Genomic DNA, 13,660 nt, shown 5'->3' with positions numbered 1-13,660 from the left:
CTCCCCTGGTCACCCTCGTCCAGGCAGGTCGCCCCTGACAAGCCAAATAACATAACGCCTCAGAAAAAGAAAAAGGATGGCGCAGTCTACAGGAATAAAATACCCGACTCTCCCACAGCATACCTGGTTGAGACGAAACGACGTCGTCCGTGTCCATGGGGTCGTCCCCTTGGCGGGCCGGCGAGGTCGCAGAAGTGGCAACCCTGTCGAGTGAAGTCCATTTGACTTGTAAAACAGGAGTTCACTCGGTCAACAGAAAGAGCCGAAAGCTAGATTCACTTACGTAGAGGTGACGGAGACGGCCATCCTCATCCGCGGCAGAGCCTTCTTAGGTTTGGGCCCACTCGGCTTGGGCGCCCTGGAGGACTGACATGCAAGTTCAATGGCTGCGTCCCTGGCCCTCTTGGTGCCTCTAACACTCAGTACCGCCGGAGCAGCAGGCGGAGCACTCGACGATGTAGGAGGGGCTGAAGGGACGGCAGGCTCATGCCGACGCTTACTCCGATGCTCTGGCCGCGGAGGTGGCGAATCTGACTCTTCGTCCTCTTCCTCTTCCTCGCTGTTTTCCTCCTCCGACTCCCCGCTGTTGGAGACGTATTCGGCGCTCTCCACGCTCCCCTCCTGGCTGCCTTCTTCCTCCTCCTCCGGATTCCCGTTCGAGACGGGGGAAGACCAGTTGGTCCACTCCTGCGTGAGGTTCAGTCGGAAACATTAAGCATCACACGGAGATATAAATAAACGACTGAAATCAAGACAGTTCAATGCACCCGGCTAATGCTGCTCACCTGATTCGGTGGAGGGTTGTCCGCGCTGTAAGGCGTCACTCGGCGGGCTCCTTTGGGGTTCTCACAAGGACCCGTGATTTGGAGCACCCATGAGGTCACCTTCTCCTCGAGAATGCCCTCCACGTTGGTCCGAGTGGAATCCTCGGGCCCTGTGTAGTGCCACATAGCGTGGTGGCGGGCCTGCAGAGGCTGGATTCGCCGACCGATGAAGACTTCCAACAGGTCAATACCGGTGACCCCCCTCCTAACAACATCCACGAGTGCCTCGACCAAAGGCTGGATGTCGTTCTTCTCGGCTTTCGAGAAGGCGAGTTGCTTGGGTGGAGCAGGGCGGTCTAGACTAAATGGAGGCAGCCCAGTCGACGCGTTCGGACAGGCTATGTCCTGGCAGTAGAACCACGTCGACTGCCAGTTCCTAACCGACTCGCTCAACTGGAGAGCAGGGTAGCTACTCTGACTCTTTTTCTGAAACCCTAAACCCCCGCACAATTGGAGGAGATGCGTCTTGTCATCCGACTGACTAAGACGTTTGATGGTTTGAGAGCGGGCGGAGAAGATATGTTTGAATAAACCCCAATGGGGGGGCAACCGATAAAGCACTCGCACAAAACAATGAAGGCAGAAAGGTGGGCGATGGCATTCGGAGGGAAGTGATGGAGTTGAGCACCAAAATGACTCATGATACCTTTGAAGAAAGGATGCGGGGGCAGAGAGAAACCTTTGTGAACATGGCTGAGGAGAAAGACGCGCTCCCCTTCCCGTGGTGCCGGCTCGACCTCGTCGTCCGCCGGCAGCCTCCAGGACTTATGCACGAGCTGACCATGCTCTACCAGCTCCAGCAGGTCCCCCTCCGTCACCGTGGAGGGGAGAAAGTCTCCCTGGATCCACCCCGCCGGCAACGGCCGCTGCCGCCGCTGAGCAACCGCCGTCTTGTTCTTCTTCTTCCTTGCCTCCATCTTGCTGGTCTGACCTTTGGTCATGGCGGCGACAGCGAGCTCTCGAGAAAGAGGGGAAGGGAAGGGCGTACAGGTGCAGGAGGTGGCGAGGAAGACGGAGCAAGCAAGAGCAAAGGATTCGGCGATTGTAACCGAAAGGTCTCGTCGCCCAGAGTTAAATAGAATACCGACTCGGTCGCTGGCGAGCGGGCCCGAAATCTTATCCACCCAACCAACCGCGGCGATATCGGTGGAGGAGTTAAAGGCGCGAAGATCGAGGAGTCAGGCGCTACTCGAGCGCGCTGACGTCGCCCCCGCTGAGCGCGCGGAACCCGAAATTTGAGATCCTGGAAAATCCGCCGCTATCAGTTGACCGGTCGCGTCAAAAGATGCCGTGGAAGCACTCGGTTCCCGACTGTCTGTTTCGCAAGCACTTCCACTCGGAGCGTTGGTCGAGAGACATAAAATGGATAGAGGCAAGCAACGCCCAAGCCGAACCTAGTTCAGTCGGATCTGAACCTCAAGCACCGCTTCTACGTTTCAACTCCAATCCATTCGGGGACTAATGATGGGGTCATAGTCCTAGGGTAGGGTCATAGGCCTGCCGTACACGTCCTATCCAAGGACTACCCCACACAAAGGACAGGTCCCTAAGTCTACCCCGACTGAATCAAGGTATCCTCGTCATCCAGTCGGTAACAGGCCCTGAATCATCCAGTCGGTAACTAGCATTCGGAGGACACCAGGCTCACCGACTGGATACACTCGGTACTTCGTAACCTCTCCGGAGGGAAACTGCCGTACGTTTCCGGGTGCATCTATTAGCATTTAGAGCATACGTTACCTGTAACGTCTGCATTCAATCGCCACTACTCCACCCCTGAGTCAGAACCGTTGTGGGGGGCAGCGCACTCTATATAAGCCGCCCTCCCCCACTGGTAAAGGGGTTAGCAAATCTTTGTACTCCATATCACACTCGGAACAAGCTCCGAGAGCACTGAGACGTAGGGCTGTTACCTCCACCGCAGAGGGGCCTGAACTCATACAACCTCGCCGTAGCTAGGACTGTGCCCATCTCATTCGTACCCTACACATCTACTGTCAGGCTTATACCCACGACAAATATGAAGTGCTAGTTACATGTTCAGTTTCAGTCCAGTATGAAATGCAAGTTACATGTTCAGTTTAAGTTTAATATACCTGTAGGAATGATGGGTCATCATAATGTTCATCAACAACCTCCACTCCCTCTTCAATGAGAGCTTCTTGCCATTTATAGTGCCCCTTCCTGTTATGATCTGCTCTGCCACAAATTGAGCAGTGCATTGAAACACCCTTCCTGTTCAACACCTTTACACCATGTTTAATCTTCTCCTCTGGTTTCTTCTTCCTGTTCTTCTTGGGCCTTCCCAACTGTTTAGTAAACATTGGTGGATGCACTTTGTAAGCATTCTGTATTTGCCAATCCTTTGGGTCTGCAAGAGGGAAAAGAGTGTATCCATATGCCTTCAGATATGTTTGAACTGTATAGCAATCATGAACCATTGTCTCTGGGTCAATCCTCTCCTCTATACAACAAGCTATGGAATGGCCACATGGTACCCCACACAACTGCCATCTCATGCACTCACATGTGTGCTTGCAAAGATCAACTCTGTAGCTAGAGTTACCAGACTGAACTCTGAAGATTTGTTGGCCAGCTTCTGATACATGACATTTTGCAGCAAACTCAGTATTTTTCTCTAATTTCTTCCTTATCTTTGGGCATATTCTATGCCCTGTCCACTTTTCTATAGCTTCTCTTTGTTTAGTCACTATCCTATGCATGATCTTGTAGAAGATATATTCAAGCATACTAAGAACTGCCATCTCTCTGCCATCAAGAATGTAACTGTTAAACACTTCAGAGTTATTGTTCAACAGAATATCACATTTGGGAAATGTACTGAAAAATGCCTTGCACCAGGTCTTTGCCTCAAGTCTTTCAGTCCAATGGAAGGCAGCTGAGGAGTGATCATCCATTTTCTGACAGTTCTCTCCCCACTTCACCTTGTTTGGTGATCTTGCAATGGCCCACAAATCTTGCTTCAGTACCTCTCCTTTGTGCTTCTCACTAAAATTTTGATAAATATGCCTCACACAAAACCTGTGTTCTGAATCTGGCCAAACTTTATGCACTGCATTGATTAATCCTTTCTGCTTATCACTCATTACTGTGAAAGGAGCAGTGTTGGTGATGTTCAGATCATCTCTTAGAGTTGTCAGCAACCACTCCCAAGAACCAGTGCATTCTACTTCCACCCAACCCATTGCAATGGGGAAAATGCAGTCATTTGGATCAATTCCAACAGCACTAAGAAGCACTCCTTTGAATCTTGTTTTCATGTGACAACCATCAATAAATAGAATGGGTCTACAACCTTTTAGCCACCCTCTCTTACATGCATCATATGACCAGTACAATGTTTTCAAACATTTCCTACCCAATGGAAATTTTGTATCTTTTACCAGTGTAGTTGTCAGCAGGAATGTAGAGCCAGGGTTTTTTCTCCTTAACTCATGGCCATAATCCCATAGCCTACTAAATTATTCTTCCTCATCACCATGGATCTGCTTAAGTGCTTCTGTTCTAGCCCTAGCTAACTTCCATCTGTTAGGAGTAACATTAAACTCCTTAGTTATTTTCCTTGCAAATGTTCCAAGTGACATCTTCCGGTCATCTCTAAATTCTTCAATGAATGTCTTGCATAGGAATTTAGCTGTCAAATCCTTTAACTTCCATTTCTTTTGACACAAATGCAATGGATTGAATGCCTTGATCACAAATCCTCCAGTCCTGTTATCATTTCCAGCCTTGAGCATCCATGGGCACCCTTCCTGACAAATTGCATCTAACCTTATCTTGTCATTCTTCACCTTCTTAATTTGCACTCTGTTTCTTATTGCATAGGCAGTTAGAGCTTTCCTCATCTCAACCACATCAGCAAATACCATACCCAAAGTGAAAACATGGCATTTCATGTCCACCTTTGAATTGAAAGCTGTGAACTTGTACTTAAGATTTTGTTGTTGTTCAATGGAGAGGTTCAGATCTTCATCTTCAAGTAAATACTCAGGCTCAACATCTTCCACCTATCGCTCAGCTTCTTCATCAACATCATAGTCAATGTTGTCTTCATACAGATCATCATCTCCATCATGAATGTCATAATCACTATCACTGATATCTGATTCTTCCAACAACACAACATCAGTCAGCAAGTTAGGCTGGGCAGCATTATTCAGAAAGTTTGACTCTGCACCATCATTCTGCAAATTTGAGTCTGCAGCAGCATCATTCTGCAAGTTTGAGTCTGCAGCACTGTCACGCCCAAGATGCGACCCTATCCTCAATTTGGCACGAGGGCCTCGTCAGGGATAGAAGCGCATCTCGTCGTGTCGCAAGAATGGATATTGTTACAAGTACATGTACTGAAAAGAAGAGATATTTAGAATTGGCTTACACTCGCCACAAGCTACATCAGAGTCACATCAGTACATTACATAATCACCAAGAGTAAGAGCAGGGTCCGACTACGGACGAAAACAAACGACAAAAGAAGAACGACGTCCATCCTTGCTATCCCAGGCTGCCGGCCTGGAACCCATCCTGGATCGATGAAGAAGAAGAAGAAGAAGCAACTCCAAATGAACAATCAACGCGCTCGCATCAAGTAACCTTTACCTGTACCTACAACTGGTGTTGTAGTAATCTGTGAGCCACATGGGACTCAGCAATCTCATTTCCAAAGGTATCAACACTAGCAAAGCTTAATGGGTGAGGTAAGGTTAAGTGGTGAGGTTGCAGCAGCGGCTAAGCATATATTTGGTGGCTAAACTTACGAGTACAAGAAATAAGAGGGGGAAGATCTACGCATAACGGACGTGAACTACTAATGATCAAATAAATGGTCCTGAACACCTACCTACGTCAGACATAACCCCACCGCGTCCTCGATCGGAGAAGGAACGCACGAAAGAGACAGTCACGGTTACGCACACAATTGGCAAGTTTTTAATTAAGTTAACTTCAAGTTATCTAGAACCAGTGTTAAACAAAGTTTCCACGTTGCCACATAACCGCGGGCACGGCTTTCCGAAAGATTTAACCCTGCAGGGGTGCTCCGACTAGTCCATCACAAATTACCACAAGCCGCATAGAAATCCTCGATCACGACACTCGCGATCTCGTCGGATCCCTTAGTGGAAAACCTCAACTCTGAGATTACCCAAAGCATCACCGGAATCCCGATGCACAAGATATCTCGTCAAAGGTAAAACTAGCATGTCAATGATAGTAATGGTATCTGGGGAAATGGTCATCTTGCCTGAGATCCCGCTTGGAAGAATAATGCCTCCGTGAAGTAGACGAACCGATGTAGTCGAACGGGTCCTCACAATCCGGTACGCTGCGGAACTCTATCGAGACGAAGCAAACCGGAAACACAAATCATCACACGGAATTCACCACACAATGCACAACACAAATGATGCATGAGCAGCTGAATACATGCAAGTCACGGCATGACAATTTCACACAATCAAAACTACACATTAAATGAAGTTCAATATGCAACGAGTTGCATATTGACGAAACTCCACATATGAATTATTTAGTTCACTCCCAGTTATTTACATGGCAATATTAATGTTGTCAAACATGCAAGAGGTGAAGCAGAAGTTAAACTACCTATCTAGACATTTTAAATGAGGTCGGAAGTGACATATAGCATCTCCGCGACGACCTCGCATGTTAATTTACAATTCTGTCCAGATCTGAACTAACGCATTTAATTAGTTGTTAAACCGCAAAACAAATAGGTTCACGTGATTCTACGCGTCATTACAAGCAATTTACACATAGAGAACATCTCCAATGGAGCTACGGTTCAAAAGTTACAAGCACTGCAAGATATGATGGCATGAATGCAATATGTGTGCAACGGCGTGCTATTATGTAGCTTGTGGCGAGTGTAAGCCAATTCCAAATATATCTCTTCTTTTCAGTACATGTACTTGTAAGGATATCCATTCTTGCGACACGACGAGATGCGCTTCTATCCCTGACGAGGCATTCGTGCCAAATTGAGGATAGGGTCGCATCTTGGGCGTGACAAGTTGGTATCAGAGCAGTACCGACCTAGGAGCCCCCTTGATTGATCGAACTTGGCCGAGTCGAATCTAGTGAAAAACTGCTTTGAGTCTAGTTATATATCGGAGAGTAGGATTCTTTTTTCTCCTCTTCTATGCTCTGGTGAGGAATCTTGACGTAATAATTTACTCTACACCTCTTCTCACTCAATTTTTTTTAGGATCACGCGGATATTTTTGGAATCTATATGATGCCGATGTGACGGAGTTCTGTCTTGGTGCCTCCTATCTGCTCTAAGTCTCAGGGGAGTTGAGCTCTAGGGGATTCTTGAGCACATCGTTATCATTCAGATTTCTTAGTATCTCAGAACGAAGGATGTTCGTAATTGCTTCAATACTAGTAGTGGCGAGATAACCCCGATGTCCCCAGTACTGGCGCAGATTGTTCGGGAGTACTGCCATACTTTGTATCGTTGTGATCACGAGGGTCTGTTGTAGATGAAGGTCCGAGATTTTGGTCGTGTGTTGACGGATGTGATACAGGTGACGTGTTAGTATAGGAGTTGTGTGATATTACTCCTTGTATCCGTGTACCAGATTGCATGACCAGATATTTCAGGATTTCTTAGGTGGTAATTCAAGTGCTTATAGGACAATCTTCCAACAAATCCTCATCCTTTGTTTTGTTGAATATGGTAATTCAAGTTGCTTCGATGTCAAGTGGTGATTTCAGATCTTTTCTAAGAGGTGTTCTCATATTTTTATGTGAGAATGCAAATTCTTTTGTTCGTTCAATTGTCATGTCAATTCTTGACGACCGGAGTCGTCATGTTAATTCCTTTCCAACCGGTGTGTCTCTCTTCAAGTAATTCGATCCTCTCCAATATTTGCTTATCATTCTCTCAATTCTTTCCGGAGTTTGTCTCATCTGTCTCAATTTGTCTTTGTTTTCCCCGCCCTCCCACCCTTTTTCTTCAATGATTCAATTTTCATCCAAGAGTTTTCTTTTCAGTGATGCTTCCGCTATCTCTTCTTACTTTTGTACCCGGTGATTCGTTGTGAAGATTCTCAGGAGTCGAGTTCATCATTCCTTCATTTTGTTCCTTTTCCGGCGAATCCAATTAAATTATCCGTGTTCATTATATCCTATTTATCCTTGTAATTCTTTCCTATGTTGGAGATTCTTATCAGTCTATCTTGTTTATTCAGTTATCTCTATTTTATCCGGTGTGTTGAAGACATCTCAGAGTTTCTTGTTTCAGATCTTTCATTATTTCGAGGTTCTCAACCTCATCTAGTTTTCATTTGTACCGGTGCAATATCTTCCGTTCTAGTAATCTTTTCAACGGTGATTTCTTTGAGTGGGCCCATAACCCACAGGTTTTTCCCAGGATCTTTTTAGCTCTTGTAATCTTTTCCGAAGATATTTAATTCTTTTCAACTATGACGTAAGTATGAATTTCATCAGTCATATCCCTTCTCCAAAATATATTCGAATTAATTCTCATATTTGGCTCAACCTTTCATTCTTCTTTGTTCCGGAGGTCTTAGTAATTCTTGGTGTTGTTTCTCGTCATCATTCTCAGTTTGTAATTCGAAGGGGCGTTTCTCTCAAATCTTGGTTCATTTCTTGCAGATTCATCATTTCAGCTTGTGCCATCATCTTGAATTGTTCCAATCATGAGAATCCATTTCTCGCTATCTGGTGCATTTCTGAGTTGTTTTCGTTCTCGATCCTCCGTAGGCCATCATTTCAGAAGATTCTTCGTTCTTAGCTTTCAGCTTTCATCCTCAATTCTTCTCAATTGTTGTCTCTTCGTTCATCTCTCGATTATCCGTTGCCTTGTTCAAGTTTTGTCTCATGTGGCTTATGATCCCTTCATTCTCTTGTTTCTCCATTAATTCGTGGTGTTCCCTTTCAATTGGAATTCTTACCGGTGCTTCCTTCAATTATGCCTCAAGTGGTGCTTATCTCTTTGTGCCTCTTCAAGATTCATTTCTAGTAGAATAAGTGTTATGCTAAATCCGTTGCTTGTCATCAATTTAATTTGATGAAGGATGAGCATAACATAATTCTTATTCTTGTTCTTCCTTCTTCCAAGAGATTTCAATTGTTCTTCCGGAGCGGCTCATGATATAAATTCTTTTCTCAAGTGTTCTTATCTTTTCTTTTCCGGAGTTCTAAGTTTTCTCAAGTATCTCTTTGTGAGGCTTCATCTAAATCCTGGCAAGGTCATAATCTTATTCTTTTCTACCTTGTTATCTTTGCATCATTCATTTGTATACGGTGGTCCTTCTTGGTGGTTCATCATCATATCAATTCATTCTTAAAGTGTTCTTCAAGATTCTTGTTGCAGAACCTCAAGTATTCGTTCTCTTGCATTCCCAAGTGCATTTGTTCTTCCTTTATCCTTTGAGGTGGTATTATAGCCTTCTTGTTAGTGTAGGAGCCTCGACGAGTTTTCCTTTCAAGAATGAGATAATGAAACCCACCAATTCTATGATCATGAGACATTTTCCAACCCATGATTTCTTAATTGAGCTATCTTGGTTTGGATTTCACCTAAAGCTTTTCCTATGGATTGTTGCTATCATGGTGCTTGTCATTATTCCAAGTTCTCGATGTATCCTCTTGGTGTAAGAATTGTTCATATCTTGTTTCTCCCAATCAATCCTTGTTTCTTTTAGTGGTTGGTTGTCACCTCATAAATGTGAGATGATTTCCTTAAGCCCACTACTATCTTGTTCTTTTCGTTGTTGTTTTTCCAACAAATTCGTCCAATTCTTCTTGCAAGGATGCTTGCCAAGTTCTTTGGAGTTGGTAGTTGTCATCTTTTTCTTCATTCTCTTCTTCCGTATGAGTTAGTTCCTATTCTATTGTTCCGGAGGCTTTGTGATGTTGCTCTTTTGGGTCTATTATGTTGTTCTATCAAGATCATGGTGTTCCCTCGTTCTATTTACTTGTTTGTTGTGAATATTGTCTATTTTTTCCCATCTTATTAATTTTTTTTCTCCCATTTTCCTACCGAAGTGCTGCCGAAATTTTCCGTGAATTCTTGCTTGTTTCTAATATCTGTCCTCATCTCATTGCAACCTTCAAGGATCGTTGATTTCACTCGTTTGTCAAAGAAGCGACTAAGTTTTACCTCTTGTGCTTTCTCATCCTCTCCCCCTTTCATTCTTGGATCTCGGGGGCGAGATCCTCTCGTAGTGTAGGAGAGTTGTGACAGCCCGATGCCGACGTTCCAGAAGATTCCCCTTCTTTCCGTTTTCGTCGTGTGTCTATTTTTATTTGTCGCATCATCATCGCATCATGCGCATCATCAGCATTGCATCGGCGTCTCCGTTGCCGCCAGTTTTCAAAACTTGCATTCGGTTGTAGTTGCCGGTTCTCGTCGTTGTCCGTTCTCAGTCCGACGGCACTCGCACGCGCCCGCGGCACCGTCGAAACCCTGTTTTAAAAGTGTGCGTAAAACTTTCTCTGATCGGGTTGAGATTTGACGTGCGGTCTTATTTTAATATGGCTAGGCCGCCTGTCGAGTTTCATCGCGATCGGAGTCAGTCTGGTACCCGATCGATCGTAGCGGCACCGTATTCGGTCTACCGTCGGACGTGTTCCGGTGTTTTAAATTGTGTTGCGGCGCCGCCCGTTCTCCCTCTCGTCTCCGGATATCCCCTCTACACGGCCACTTACCCATTCCCGCGTGCGGAATCGTTCGAATCCGACCCCGCGGTTGGATCCGGAGCGCGATTTCGGTTAACCCAGCCCCCCCTTTTGCCCATATATAGCCCCCTGTGCATTTTTAGACAGCAAACCCTAATTCCCCTCGGGATCCGCGCCCCTCAAACCCTAGCCGCGCAGCCTCTCTCCTTCCCCAGCCGCCACTGGACCGCCGATCCCAGATCGGGCCTGGGCGAGGCCCATCCGCCGCCGACAGCCGCCTCCCGTGCCCCGTGCTCCCCTCGCGCCGCCGCCAGCCATCGCGCGCGCCTCCCGCGCCCCTAGCGCCGCGCCCTATCCCGCCGCCGGCCGGAGCCCCGTAGCCGCCGCCACCATCTCGCCGGCGCACCGCGCGCCCTCTACCCCAGCTCGCCGCCGCGCCCGCGTCCTCCGCCGTGACTGTGTCGCCGCGAGCTCCCATGCCCGACCTCGAGCTCCTGTCGGGGTCCTCGTCGCCGGCCGCCCGGAGACTCCCCGCGCCGAATCCAACCCCGCCGCTGGTGCTTGCCTCCTCGTCGTGCTGCGCCCCGCCGGCCTCAGCCCCGCCACGTCGTCGCCGGTAGCCGCTGCCGCCTGGGATACCCCGATCCAGATCGGATCGGGAGGTGTCCCGCTCGCCAGCGCGTCGCCCCGCTGGGCTAGGTGGCCGGACCAGGCGCCCCGCCTCGGCCCACCAGCAGCGCCGCGGCCCACCAGCTCTTCCCCCGCTGCGACCCAGCACCGGCCTAAGCCAGCTCCTTCGGCCTCTGACCCGAAGGCCCACCTCCACGCTGGCCCAAGCAAGGTGAGCCTCGGCCTGCCCTGTCCCGCACTGTTCTTCGCCGCGTGCGATTTTTATTATGTGGCGCTCATGCGTATTTGCTAGATTCGGCCCGTTAGTAATTTGTTAGGCTTTAGGATTTAATTCCTTTTCAGGGTTAGCTAAATTTTAAAACGGTCGTAGTTTTTAATCCGTAAGTCGGAACGAGGCGTATTTTATATGGTTTTGGGGGAGCTTCACGAGTAGAATATGATTCCACAACTTGCATATTTGTTTGACGCCGTTTAGCGTGCCAAATGCATCGTTTGGCGTGTTGTCCCAATAGGTTTAGTCCCGTATTAATTTTCCGCGCGTGTTCGAATTGCTCGAATGCCATATTAGAATGCCTATGTTTTAGGGACCATTATTACATGCATTTTAGAGCGGTTATTGGTATTTTTGCGCGTAGGGATTGCCGGTAGTTTATTTTTCCGTGTATAGGTTATTTTCTCGCATTTTTTGTGTGGCATTATTTTGTGTTGCAACCCCACATATTTTATATGTTTCCGGGGTAGAAAAATCCATTGGATTTTTCTGTGCAATTAGTTTTAGATTTTGAGGAAGTTAGTTCGCGCGATATTTTGCTATGTTGCCCTTTTGTTTATTTCGTAGGATTTATTCCGTGCTTCGTTTGACGGAGTTGTCAACTAGGGAGTTCTTCTTAGATGTTTAGACTAGCCCCTGGTATTTTTGGTTGCAATAGAAATGCATGTTTAGGTGTGGTTTGATTGCTCTCAAGTTGCTAGAAATAGTGCTGATTTGGACATGCTGAAATATTTCTAAGTCTGGAATCTGTTATATTTTGTTGCTGTCTTGTTTTGTTTCTATCTTGTGTTCTGTAGCTCTTTTGAGGTTGGTCTAATGGAGTTAGTTGTAGCCCTTGTGTTTATCTAGCATGCTGTAAATTTTCATGCCATTTGGAGTCCTGTAGCTATAGGTTTTGCTGCTGTCAATATGGCTTCAGATCAAAAACTGCACTTTCATGAGGTGTTATTTCACTAAGTCTGAAATAGTGTGTGAGATGCCATTTTGTGACTTCTTCTCCTAGTGTTCCATGATTCCATGCTAGTTGTTGTTAGTTGTTTGTGGTAGTACTTCTTGCCCTCTTTCGCGTCATGTCTTGGTTGATTATATTTGAGTGGTGTAGCTCGTAGTTGTGGGGTGTAGAAAATGCTATGTGGCTGATTTTGGCAGATTGTGGTGATTTCTTGTTTTGCTCGTAGATGTTGAACCGTAGCTTCGATTTGATCGTGTCCTACATGAAACTTTCTTAGAATCTCATGTAGTTTCATTTTCTCTTGCTGGTTGTATGCTTTGAAGTGCTCATGACCGCCGTTGCACACATATTGCATTCATGCCATCATATCTTGCAGTGCTTGTAACTTTTGAACCGTAGCTCCATTGGAGATGTTCTCTATGTGTAAATTGCTTGTAGTGACGCGTAGAATCACGTGAACCTATTTGTTTTGCGGTTTAACAACTAATTAAATGCGTCAGTTCAGATCTGGACAGAATTGTAAATTAACATGCGAGGTCGTCGCGGAGATGCTATATGTCACTTCCGACCTCATTTAAAATGTCTAGATAGGTAGTTTAACTTACGCTTCACCTCTTGCATGTTTGACAACTTAATATTGCCGTGTAAATAACCGGGAGTGAACTAAATAATTCATATGTGGAGTTTCGTCAATATGCAACTCCTTGCATATTGAACTTCATTTAATGTGTAGTTTTGATTGTGTGAAATTGTCATGCCGTGACTTGCATGTATTCAGCTGCTCATGCATAATTTGTGTTGTGCATTGTATGGTGAATTCCGTGTGATGATTTGTGTTTCCGGTTTGCTTCGTCTCAATAGAGTTCCACAGCGTGCCGGATTGTGAGGACCCGTTCGACTACATCGGTTCGTCTACTTCACGGAGGCATTCTTCTTCCAAGCGGGATCTCAGGCAAGATGATCATTTCCCCAGATACCATTACTATCATTGCCATGCTAGTTTTACCTTTGACGAGATATCTTGTGCATCGGGATTCCGGTGATGCTTTGGGTAATCTCAGAGTTGAGGTTTTCCACTAAGGGATCCGACAAGATCGCGAGTGTCGTGATCGAGGATTTCTATGCGGCTTGTGGTAATTTGTGATGGACTAGTTGGAGCACCCCTGCAGGGTTAAATCTTTCGGAAAGACGTGCCCGCGGTTATGTGGCAACGTGGAAACTTTGTTTAACACTGGTTCTAGATAACTTGAAGTTAACTTAATTAAAAACTTGCCAATTGTGTGCGTAACCGTG

This window comes from Hordeum vulgare, chromosome 4H (assembly GCF_904849725.1).
Source record: "Hordeum vulgare subsp. vulgare chromosome 4H, MorexV3_pseudomolecules_assembly, whole genome shotgun sequence".
In the NCBI taxonomy this organism is placed as follows: domain Eukaryota; kingdom Viridiplantae; phylum Streptophyta; class Magnoliopsida; order Poales; family Poaceae; genus Hordeum; species Hordeum vulgare.
This window is presented reverse-complemented; position numbering follows the sequence as displayed.